Source organism: Pinus tabuliformis, chromosome 8 (genome assembly GCF_031772625.1).
Source record: "Pinus tabuliformis cultivar Carrire ecotype Pingquan chromosome 8, CPIR1, whole genome shotgun sequence".
NCBI classification, from domain to species: Eukaryota; Viridiplantae; Streptophyta; class Pinopsida; order Pinales; family Pinaceae; genus Pinus; species Pinus tabuliformis.
Window position 1 is genome coordinate 1,895,452,794 of NC_142294.1, and position 12,855 is coordinate 1,895,465,648.

Here is a 12,855-nt window from a genome sequence, read left to right on the forward strand (position 1 = left end):
TTGATTTAAAAAAAAAGGGAATTATTAACATTAGTAATTATAAAAATATATAGAACTTTGATAATATATTATACAAGACATAGTTGTATATGGAGATGGAGGTCGAAGAACCGAGGCGACGGTGAGAGTTTCGAACTAGGGTTCACGGGTGTGCAGGCCTGACAGAGTCGACGGTGTCAGGGTTCGGCCCCTGTGACGAGGGACGGAAGCCGTAGACAGGGTTTCGGCCTTTCTGTCCACAACGACTCTTAACCCAGGTATTTCTTTAGAAAACCACGTTTTAAATCTAGCTGATAAATACTGATCGGGATGGACGAGACTGGGGGGGGGGTGCAAACCCCTCCTTCAGAAATGTAGTGATGGGTGAAACCAGTGCAGAAGGAAACCTCAATGGAAACAAGGAAAACATAGCCCCGGTAATGGGCAATATCTGGCAAAAGAGGATGAAAGGTAAATGCCTTCCTCGAGCTCAGAAAAAACCTAGGTATATCATACCCTTTAATAAACTGGAGGAATACAATAGCTATATGAAGGACCATGCATTAATCTGCAAATTTATTGGCTACTGGCCTTCAGAAAAGGAGCTGAACAGATGGATAGAACTGCGATGGAAACCCCGAGGCCATATAGATCTGAAACTAGGAGCGAAGGGTTTCTTTACGGCCGTATTCACGAATCTGGAAGATAAGAACAGAATTTTTGAGGAAGGGCCGTACTTCCTGAATAATGCTGGTCTGTTTATGAAACACTGGGAGGAGCGGTATAACCCTGAAAAAGAAAAGTTAATGGATGCTCCGGTATGGGTTAGGCTGTTTGGGTTACCGGATGAGTTCTGGGACCCGGAAATCTTGGAAGGTATTGGAAACTCAATAGGTAGTTTCGTGAAGACTGCAGAGGCCACAAGAAGAGGGAAGTACAATGCCTTTGCTAGAATTTGTGTCTTCATGAACTTAGCTGAACCTCTCCCGGAAAATATTGACCTGGAATACCATGATGAAGTCTGGACGCAAGCGCTCGACTATGAACACATCCCCTTCCGTTGCCGGAAATGTCATGAATATGGCCACTTATTTAGGAACTGTCCATTGAACAAAGAGGAAGGAGAGAGGCCAGGAAAAGATAGAGCAGCAGATAGAGAGGAAGGCTTTCAACAAGTCTTTAGAAAGAAGCGACCAAATAAGGAAAACCTGAAACCCAAAACGCAAGAAACCCCCAGCACTATCAAAAGCCAAAATAAGTTCCAGGTATTGCAAGATAATGCGGAAGGGTTCGAAGTAAATCTGAATGACGATGAAGAGCCAGAGAACTCGCCAATGGAGGTTGCCCGAGAAGAGAAAGAGAAAACAGAAAGTACATACAAACCAAACAAGGAACAAACAGAGGAAAAAGAGACAGAGGAAACAATGGAGTCGCACATGGAAGTTGAAAACCAAATGGAAAATGAGGCTGAAGAGGAAAAGTTAATGAAGAGACTGCTACAGGAGTGGAAGTATTTAGATAGCAGATTTATACCGGAGAAACAAAAACAGTTATTCAAAGAGGCCTTCCAGAAATACAAGGAACGGAAGGAGGAAAACATGGAGGAACAAATTGCAGAGGCTGGGGAACAGCAGAAAGAAATAGAGGAAATGGGAAATTTGGGAAAAAGCAGCAGGAAAAGAGGCCGGAGAACGCTAAATGAAACTATACAGTCAGTGGGTGAAACACTGATCAACTCTGGTAAAGTGATACCTCTGTCAGAGGTATTTTTCCCCGCCCTCCAAAAGTTTTAAATGATTGTTGTTAGTTGGAATATTAGGGGCCTACACAGTAAGGGGAAGCAAAGATATTTGAGAGATAAACTCAAAAAAGAAAAACCCAGCATTATAATACTGCAGGAGACTAAAATTGAGGTAAACCAGTTAGAAGAAATAATTGAGAGAAATAGATTGAATTACAAAGTCATGGGACAGGATGCCATAGGCGCGGCTGGAGGATTAGCAATATTGTGGAACCCAAATGAGGTACTTCTGGAAAAATGGACTAGCATGCATGGAATCTTAACCGGGATGGGAAGGATAGTGGGGACCAAGGAAACTGTAGCCGTCACAGGGGTATATGGACCCACAAACCCTGCTGAAAAAGAAAACTTTATCAACAGTCTAAAAGCGACCCGACAACTTTTTTCTGGAAAACCTTGGATCATTGGAGGAGATTTTAATCTCATCCGATCCCTGGACGAGAAAAAAGGGGGAGTCCGAAGGCTGGATCAATTCATGAATAAGTTTAATGAACTGATAGAAGATCTACGAGTAGTGGACATGAAAACCATCAATGGAATCTATACATGGAATAACCGAAGAGGAGGTAAGAATCAAATTGCTACAAAACTAGATAGATTTTTAATATCTGAAGATATCCTGAACAGAGATATCTTTGTCGAAGCCAAGATCATCCCCTCTTTGGGCTCAGATCACTGGCCAATCCGATTGGAAGTGGACATTAAAAAGATCCAGGGTAAGAGACCGTTTCGTTTCGAAGCATTCTGGTTAAGGGATCCGAACTTCATCAAAAAGGCAGAGGAATGGTGGAACCAAAGCCGAGTGCAGGGTAGAGGAAGGATGCACACGTTTCATCTAAAGCTGAAAGACTTGAAGATAAAGATTAAGAAGTGGAACAAAGACGAATTTGGCAATATCATAGAAGACAAGCAAAAATTGGAAAAGGAAATGGAGGATATCCAACAGAAAATAATTGTGGAAGGCAGGACTGAGGAAAGCATCGCCACAGAAGGGGCTCTACTGGGCAAAATGGAGGAAAGAAGAAAACAAGAGGAAATCCTATGGAGGCAGAAATCTAGAGTTAAGTGGCTGCGCGAAGGGGAAAGAAACACGAAGTTTTTTCATCAGGCAATGGTTAAGCACAGACAGGGGAATAGAATTCTCTCCATTAAAAGGAATAATGGTACAAGGGTTGTAGAACAAAAGGAAATCGAGCAAACTTTAGTCGAGCATCATAGAGGAATTCTCTCCGAACCCCAAGTAGATAGAGAGAGAGCTATACAGGAAATCTGCACTGCTATTCCCAGACTAGTTACGGAGGATCAGAACAAAGCCTTAATGAGAATGGTTACCCTGGAGGAACTGGAGGAGACAGTGAAATCAATGCGGAAAGGTACAGCGCCAGGCCCGGACGGCTTTACAGTCGATTTTTACCAAGCTGGCTGGCATTTTCTTGGGAAGGAAATACTAGAGTTGGTAGAAGAATCAAGGGTGCAACAGAAGGTATGGCCAGCTCTTAACTCAACCTTCTTTACTCTAATTCCTAAGGGTGAAAACATGGAGGATGCTAATGGCTTTAGACCAATAGCTCTCTGCAATGTAATATATAAGATCATAACTTCTCTTATTGCCAGACGATTAAAACCCTTGCTAGGGAGCTTAATATCGGCGGAGCAAACTGGTTTTGTGGAGGGGAGACAGATCTTGGATGGTTTAGTTGTCTCTCAAGAAGTCATCCACTCCCTCAAAGATAAAAAACGGAAAGGAATGATGATTAAGCTTGATTTATCCAAAGCCTATGATAGGCTCAACTGGAGATATCTTGAGAGAGTGCTTGCATGTTTCGGCTTCCACAAGAGATGGATTACTTGGATCCATAATCTCATCTCGTCTCCAAACTTTTCAATTTTAGTCAATGGAAACCCATCGAATACGTTTAATGCCTCCAGAGGTATTCGTCAAGGGGATCCACTGTCTCCTTTCCTGTTCATTGTGGCAGCAGAGGGTCTAGGAAGGTATATTACTAAGGAAAAAGTAGCCAACAGATTAAAAGGCCTTCGCTTATGGGGAGACAGACTCCCCCTCACGCATCAACAATTTGTTGACGATATAATGCTCTTTGGGGAGCCAACTGTTAGGGAAGTCAGACATCTGAAGAAAATCCTTGACCTGTTTGCTGAAGCATCGGGACTAGAAATTAACAGGGAGAAATCATGTGTTTTTATCTTCAACACGGTGGATCAAGTGAAGACTCATCTCATCAGAATTCTTGGCTTCAAAAAGGGTGAACTCCCTACCAAGTATTTGGGGAACATGTTAGACTTCACGACAAAAAGATTGAAAAACTGGCAAGGAATCTTAGACAGAATGAGGAAAAAAGTCTCGAGCTGGGCTTTCAGGGTCCTGAATATTGCGGGCAGAATTGTTTTAGCTAAATCAGTATTACAGGCTATACCTATTTACCCCCTATCAATAATGGCGGCCCCGAAAGGAGTTTATGGGAAGATAAGAGAAATCATCAGAAATTTCATTTGGCAAGGGTCGGAGGAAAAAAGGAAATGGGCCCTGGTGGCCTGGAATCAAATTACAGAGAGAAAAGAGAAAGGTGGATTGGGATTAAAAGACCCAGAACTGCTTAATCAAACCCTGGGAGCTAAACTCTGGTGGAGGTGGGTACAAGGGGGAAACGACCTCTGGAAATCAATATGGAGAACAAAATATAGAATGTCAGACTCTCAGTTAGATATTCTAAGGCAAGAGGAAATGCCTCGCGGATCTGCGGTGTGGGAGCTGGCCAGCCAGAATAGAGACATTGTTAAGCAACATGCTTTCTGGGAAATCAGAGGAGGCAATGAGGCTCACTTCTGGGATGACAAATGGCAGCAAAGGGAAAGATTGACAAATATACAGAGCCTTCAATCAATTAGGGATAGTATTGAGGGGAATAGATCAAGTGTCAAGGATTATTGGAAACCTGTCACCATGAATGACTGTTGGAGATCATGGCAGGATCCCACAGAGTGGGATCAAAGCCTCAATCCAGACCTACAGATAGCTTTCAAAAAGGAAATGGATTCACGGAAAATCAGGGTAAGGGAAGGAAAAGATATACTACGCTGGGGTAACACCATGAAAGGACTTTTCTCAGTAAAGGAAGCCTACTATCTCGCAAATCCCCTCAATATCAATGACGGACATCAGGGATGGAGGAAAATTTGGGACCTAAACTGGTGGCCCAAAGTAACCATTTTTGCTTGGATCGCTTTGAAAAATAAAATTCTTACTTGGGACTGCATCCGGAAACGGGGATTCTCGGGACCGTCGCGCTGCTACCTGTGTAACAAACAAGAAGAAAGTAGAGATCATATCATGATTCAATGCCCGTTTATCAAACATCTATGGTCTTGCGTCAAACATACCTTTAATAAACATGGGGTGGAGATTAGCGATTTCAACGAACTGGTTCTTCATTGGAAAGAGGAAACATTCAAATGCAGAGTCATACAGAGAGCTTGGAATCTTGCTTCAGGTTTTGGAATATGGCTGGTATGGAAGGAACGTAATGCTAGAATCTTTAAAAGCATTAATAAAGAGCCGGCGAAAATTTGGGACCAGGTGACAGAGGCTCTACGAGAAACCATTCTAGTAGAGAGATGGCAGGATGAAGATTGGAAAGCAGATTTAGAAGAACAGGAAATTTTACGCAGACTAAATCTGAAATTGGAAATGGTGCAACACCAATTCAGAAAAGGGCAGAACATGCAGACTAAAAGCCCAGACAAGTTCACTTATCCCAGGGATCAATTCGTCAAGCTAAATTTCGATGGGGCCTCTAAGGGTAATCCTGGAGATGCAGGGTTTGGGGGTATATTCCGTGACAGTAGCAAACAAGTAAGATGGATATATGCCGACTGGGGAGGCAATATGACTAACAATGAGGCAGAATTCTGGGCGCTCCACACTGGATTGAGAATAGCTATCAGAAATGGGTACTCTAACTTAGAAATTTCGGGGGATTCCCAAATTGCCATTGAAATGGTCAAGAAGCTCAGGAATGGCAAAGGATGGGACAAGGTGACTAAGAGCTGGCGCACAGCAGGTATCGTTCAGGAGATAGAGGGTATGATCAAAAGAATAGATTACTGCATCTTCAAGCATGTCCGAAGAAATGGTAATCAACCCGCCGACTGGCTGGCCAACTGGGGCAGCAAAGGACAACAGAGCAAGATTGATAGCCAATGGAGGAATTCGGCGGCTAACAGGGAATGGAAAGATCTAAACACGCTCATTAAGGCCGATCATGATAGCGCCATCGGGGATTACACTCAGATTAATGAAGGACATCAGTAAACGGCAGAGACACGATCGAACTACAGCCGAAGTTCGATTGCTGAAGGTGACGGTGTTATCGGGGAACACTCTTCAATTAATGCAAGATAGGACCAATTGGCAAAGTTATGATCGAACCATGACCAAAGCTCGATTACATCAGGTGCTAAATGGCATACCAATACACACAATGATGAAGCACGATGTGAAAGAAGGTACAGTGGCGGCAGAGGGGATGAGTACCAAGGAATTCGCAGTCGATGCGGTCATTAAGACGCATTGGATGAACGGAGAAATTAACGAGGTGCCCGGACACAGAGAAGCAAATATGAGTATAGATGGAACGTTTGGCGATAGTGGAGTACGGGATCCAGCTAGGGCGAGGCCGAGAACCCAAATCTGGACACCATTATATATTCACCACAATAGAAACAGGCAAATTATAGAGAACGGGAGTCAGGGAAACAACCACCTTTACGGGATAATTCGGAATTGTCTGCAGAGTCTCCATCGGAGGCAGTCGAAGAAAGGAAGTATTATGAGAAGAAGGAGCGGCGAAGCTGTAAGAGAGATGGAGCCCCGTCCGAGAGGCCGCGAAGCAAGGGAGCGGAAGGAAATTGAGGAAGAACGGGAGCAAGGAAGGGGCAAAGGCCTCCTAAATCGGGATCCCCCAATCACAATTTGGGATACAGAGGATGACTCAGACGGAGATGACGAAGGCGGCTCTGGAAAAAGATCCAAGGAAACACAAAGGAGGAGTTATCAGGGCAGTACGCCCCAAACGGAGATGAAACCGCCCAGGCAGCCAGTTTCTGAGGAAAAACGCTCGGGGCTCCGGAAGAGGGGTCGACCACCGAGCAGCGGACAAAGCAGAACGAGGAAGGAGGAGGGAGACTGCGGAAAGACCGAGTTTGAGGTTGGCGAAAACTCGGGCAGACGGCAACAGCGACAAACAAAGCAGAAAAGGACTGTCATGCACCAGATACGAACGGCAGAAAGGGCGTTTCAGAACAATGCAGACCCCGATATTCGCAAAATTATGCAATTTTTGGAGGAGGAGGCCATCCAAGAACAATCAGCAGACGAAATGGAGGAGTGGGCTTCAATCCTCCATGACCCGGGACATACTCGTGGGCGCAGGACCCTGTTTAAACAATCCCTCCATATGTATTGGGTTATGAAAGGCCTGATGGCGAAGGCCCTGGAACAGGTAGCCAAAGAAATGGCGGATCTGCTCCAGAAAAAACCAGAGATGAGCAGGGAGCTAACCCATATTCGCAGAACCCAGTCACAGCAAGAGGAGAAACTGGACGAGATACTCTGCCTACTGAAGGGCGAGCGTCAAGACCCGGTTCAGGAAGATGGTGTGGAGCACCCCGCGCAAGGAGACGACCGCCCGGTGGACACGGCAAATGCATGAAGACAGATATGTTTAGTTTGACTACTGATGGTCCCGATTTTGTTTATAGCGTTTTAAATGAATAGTAGATATAATAACATAGTTCTGAATAGGGTTTACTGTAAATTTCAAAACAGTTATGCTGTGCTGGCTACTTTGGTTAGACGGAGAGCCTATTACTTTTGGGCTGGATTGAAAAATTATAGATGGGTTTACCCGGTTTCCCCTTGAGGGCGGGCATCTATGGTTTGAACGATGTATCTTTTGTTAAAAATTTTCAGAAATAGAATGAGTACTACCGGAGCTTACAAAAAAAAAAAAAAAATTATAAAAATATATATATAGGTCAAACATATTTATATTCTCTATTTTATTATGGAAATTATTACTCTGTAAATAGACTTTATTACATTAGTATGGATTATGGATATCAAATGTGTACAAAATCATTATTTATTTCATATGACACTAATTCATGATTTTTCTAATTAACCAATTAATTAAAAAAATAGAAAGGGCATAATTGCTTTGAAGATATATCTCAACATTTTATTTGTGAATACTATGAAGAATATTCTAAAATACTTTTTGGAGGTTAATAGTTATCAATAGGTGTGTCTATTTTGGAATGTGGCTTCCATTTTTTTAATTTAATTGTTAATAGTTATTAGGTGGATGGTTGGGATTTAACTTCCATAGGATATTCTAGAATATTCATAATAATATACACAAATCAATGATTGAGATTTATCTCCAAAGTAGTTATCTCTTTTTACTCTTTTAATTAAACTGAATATTTAAAGCAAGAGTCATATAAATTGACTTATGGTTTTTTGGGCATGTGGTATTGGACCATTGTATTATAACAATGTCTATTTATAGATTAAGAAAATTAAAAATCTCTATGGTAAAGTAAAAGTAAATCTCCATGTTTAAGAATTTGTTTCCATGTTTTATTTATATATGTTTAACTTATATTAATTATTTTTGTAATTAATAATAATTTAAAATAAATTGATAGTTTAGTTAGTTTTATGATTATTATTTTTTTTGTAATAATTTAGTTAGTTTTATGATTTGTTTTTCTAATTTTAACAATGTGAGATATAACATTAAATGGGCATTTTGATGTTAATTATGGATTGATGTATATCTACATTTGGGAGACATTTAATTTATATGATTGTGCTAGTAGATATTAAATTAAAATTTTAGAATCCCTATATCAAAATAGGAATGTCTATCTGTGTCATTAGCACAATCATGTAAATCGTCATTAGTTTTTCCCTTGGCAATTTTAAGTTGGACAATGAAGATTAAAAAAAAAAAACTACAACTAAATGCATCTCTATTATTCGATCAAGAAACTTCCTACCAATCATATAACTTAGATTAAATAAAATCTCTTATTTCACATTTTTAAAAAATCATAAAAATTAACTAAATTGTAAATTTATTTTAAATAATAACGATAATTATAAAAAAAATTAATATATAAATTAAACATGTAAACGAGTATGCTGTAAAATTGCTTCTGCTTGGCTAAGAGCTCGTCTTCCTCGGACGTAAGGAAATAGGTTAACGGCCCAAGACCCAGAGGCATCTCTCAAGAGTGGAAGCGTGCTCCCTTACGGACCACCAGCGGGTTATTACAGGTGGCGTGGTTTTCCTATTTAACAGTGATGAGTCAAATCAGCAATCGCGGATAGCAGCCAGAGATGGCTGTCCTCATTGTTGGTTTGACACCTGAGTTGGTAGGTTTTTCCACTTTGTAAAAAAAAGAAAGAAAAGAAAGAAAAAATATGTAAGAAAAAAAACATAATATTATATTAAAAGTAAATTTAAAAAGGAAAAATACCTTATTCATTCTAATAAAAGTAAACCAAATTCAATATATAATATTAAAAAAACTTTACTCAATCTAATAAACCCAACATTATATATAATTATGTATAACTTCAATTTTGATTTTAAGATGAGATCTTAAAGATCAGGTAGGTCTCTACATATATATCCTTTCAAATTTATATTCATATAGCCATTCTTAGAAACAAATTTGAAATTTGATCAGCTATCCATATCTACATATAAAATATCTATATATAAAACTGAAAAACAAAGATCTCACCCTTCAAATCTTCTAACAGAGATATCACCATTCAAGACTTGTGCCCAACTGAAAGGAGTTTATCTAAATTAACAGACATATCACCATTCAAGAATTCTGCCCAACCAAAAGGAGTTTATCTAAATTTCGACAAGCCAAAAAAAATGGAAAAACGCAGATCAGTTGCAGACCCAGGGATGGAAACACCAAGTCCTTCTGCCAAACCGAAAGGAGTTTATCTAAATTTCGACAAGCCAAAGAAAATGGCAAAACGGAGATCAGTTGCAGACCCAGGGATGGAAACACCAAGTCCTTACAGGTATTATGAGGAGCATTCACAAAATGTCCTGTGTCTTAGGCTTAGCTTAATGAGGTGATCTTTTTGTTTTTTAAAGCTAGAATTTGGTTACATAATTTTTGGTAAAATTATATATATATATATATATATATATATATATATATATATTTTCAAGTTTAAATTGTTTTTTAATGTAAAAATAAATTGCACCTCTAAATTTTCTTGATACTATATAAACCTAACCACTTAAAATTATAATTTTCTTGATTTCAAATCATCAAATTTCTGATAGAATCTCAAACAAAAATCTCTTAGGGGTATTTTGACAGGGCAACTACAAAATCTCCCAATCGATGTGGAGAAAGAGGTATACAACTTTCAGGAATCTAAGTGATCTCCATTTTGATGGCAATAGTTCTAGGAGGAGTTGGAGACATCAGGCGATCTAGAAGACAGAGAAGTATTGATGTGAGACATTATTTTTTTGGGATTATCAAGGTAAAAATAGTTCATTAAGCATATCCATGTCCTTTTATGGACAAGCCATTTAAAATCAGATTTTCCGAAATATACTTTCATAACATCTGAGCACAACCAGAAAGCGGATTGTTTATCCAAACAAGCTTGCAGAAGAGATCCAAGCTCTGTCCATATGACAGTTTTCAGAGATGGGGATAAGGAGATCCTCAGATCTCCTGTGATTGCTGTGTAAGGTGTATACTGAACCCTTGTATAGGGTAGTTTTTCTCTTGTGATCCCCAGAACCGATGACTGTTCTGTGTTTCAGTAGTTTTGTAATGTTTTGGAAAGTATTTTGCTGGCTAGCTTCTAAGCTGAATTTGTGCACCTTTGATTGTATGCTGAACTTGACAAAGAGATATAACCAAAAAAACAACAAAGGGAAAAAAACTACCAGGTCTAATAAACTAACTGGGCAGCAGGAACCTCAAATAATTCAATCCACCAGTTCAAAAACAAAATAATATAGGCATGGTAACAATTTTCCATAACTGTGATTCATGATATATATGTAATTTCCATACATTTGAGGTTCAATTCAAAGAAATTCCTACTCTCTATCTGTTGTGTATTGATTACAAAAAAGTCCTAACCAGGTAGGTATCAAAGCAAACATAAGTAGAGAGACTTCCCTGATCTGTAGGACCTCTTCTCAAAAGCAAAACTTATATTGATCAAGGATGTATCTATGCATACAGTACATGGAAGGACACAGGCATAAATACCCAAAGTCAAAAAGCCTGCAAATCTCTAGTTATGAAAGCTTGCAGGAACAACTAGCAATTTATATAAAATCTGAGTCTTTATCTTGAGTTCCGGAAGCTTGCAGGAACAACTAACAATTTATATAAAATCAGTGTCTTTTTAAACAACAGTGTCTTATGGGCAGACTTAGATTGCAGAGAAATACCTTTGATCGTTGGAATTCTGACAGAACTCGTCCTACAGAGGAATACCCACATGCACAAATGGCTCCAGGCTGTGAAATTTGGGAACAAAACTTTGTCAAATCAATGTAATGATCAGCTTCGACCCGGAGACAGAGCCCTTTTTAACAGTTCTCCGGTTAAATGGAACGAAAAAACTGGAGTCAGAATGTGGGTCAGACTGGTTGCGACTCCGGATAAATGGGTTGTTTTTATTCGAGGAAGGATTTCACCCGTTTTTTATTATCATATTAACATTTATGTTCTGCCACGATTAGTGAAATTGGTGGTCGTGACAGGGATTCTGGACGTACCTTTTTTTCCGTCAAGCGACCGCCGTTCCGGCAACTTAGAGCTGCCAAGTGGCAAAATCGCGTCGACTTGGGCGCTCGAGATTTGAGAATAAATTAAGAAGTTAAATGTGGAGTGAGTGGTGTTTTTTTTCATAAACTTTGGAAAAAATTACAATAGTGAAAATTCTGTGTAATTTTTAAAATAAAAATTAATGTGATCAGTTTACTTTTTTATTATGGAAAAATTAAATTTATTGTAATTATAGAAATTTTATAATATTTAAAATTATAATTTTTTTTTAATCAGGGTGTTGGAAGTTGCATATAATATTTAAAATTATACATTTTCTTTAATTAGGGTGTTGGAAGTTGTGTCAATCGATAGGGGAATTTGTATCTTTTCATCTCTTATCACATTTAGGAGGGGATGGTATGGCTATCTCACTCCATGCATAGATATATGTTAAACAACATTTATTCTCTTCACATTAAGATGGCAATCTATATTTTCTCTATGTAGTTTTGGTTACATAACTTTGGCTCGGTGTTTTTTTGGAAGTCGTCTATGGAGGCGGAGGAATTGCTTGGACGACCAAAATAAATTCAAGAAATCTACCAATAGCAGTGTTTGAATCATGTTTTTGGTGGTGGAAAGGGGTTCAACACCATCAAAAACCTCTGGGACACCCAAAATCTTGAAATTTGACAGCTATAACTTGGATTTACAAAAATACCTACCAGAATTTCCATGATTTTCCGGGCAAAAAATCAATCTGGCTATACTACAGCGTTCTTTTGCAAACCCTACAACATCCCCCTATTGTAGGTGGGATATTCCCCCCATAGCATTAGCTTTATGGAGTCCATACCCGTCTATCGTAGTCCATGTTTTGCGGTGATCCTCGTGGCTTGTCTCTAGTACAAGGGGAAGATCTCTCCCATTGTGTTGGTTCTATGATAATTTTATTGCATGATGGTCTTAGCCCCTCAGAATGTTTTTCTATGCATCACCTAGTGCTGACCATTTGCGTGAGGAGCAAGGCAACAACGACCGAGGAGGTGACCTCTAAGACGTTGGAAGCAGTGACAACAAAGGATAAAACAAGGGAGAGAGGTGACTTGCAAAAACTTGTCCTCTGCTTGAAGCATTTCCAAGCCCGGTGGACGAAACATTGCGCAATAATTTGTTCTATGTCTAATTTCTATAGCTCTTTCAGTTTGATA

At 39.5% G+C, this 12,855-nt stretch overlaps 1 protein-coding gene across 2 annotated transcripts in view; it reads right to left on the reverse strand.

The window, feature by feature from the left end:
* The window catches only part of LOC149243961 (uncharacterized), a 181,368-nt gene that overhangs the window by 108,102 nt on the left and 60,411 nt on the right, over positions 1-12,855 (reverse strand). Inside the window, exon 1 of one of the 2 annotated variants that reach the window (XM_089374684.1) lies at positions 11,323-11,552. The exons of the other annotated variant lie outside the window; for it this stretch is intronic. The gene's annotated coding sequence lies outside the window, so the exon portion shown is untranslated. Of the gene's footprint in view, positions 1-11,322; positions 11,553-12,855 lie in introns of those variants that run through there. 2 annotated transcript variants of the gene reach the window in all.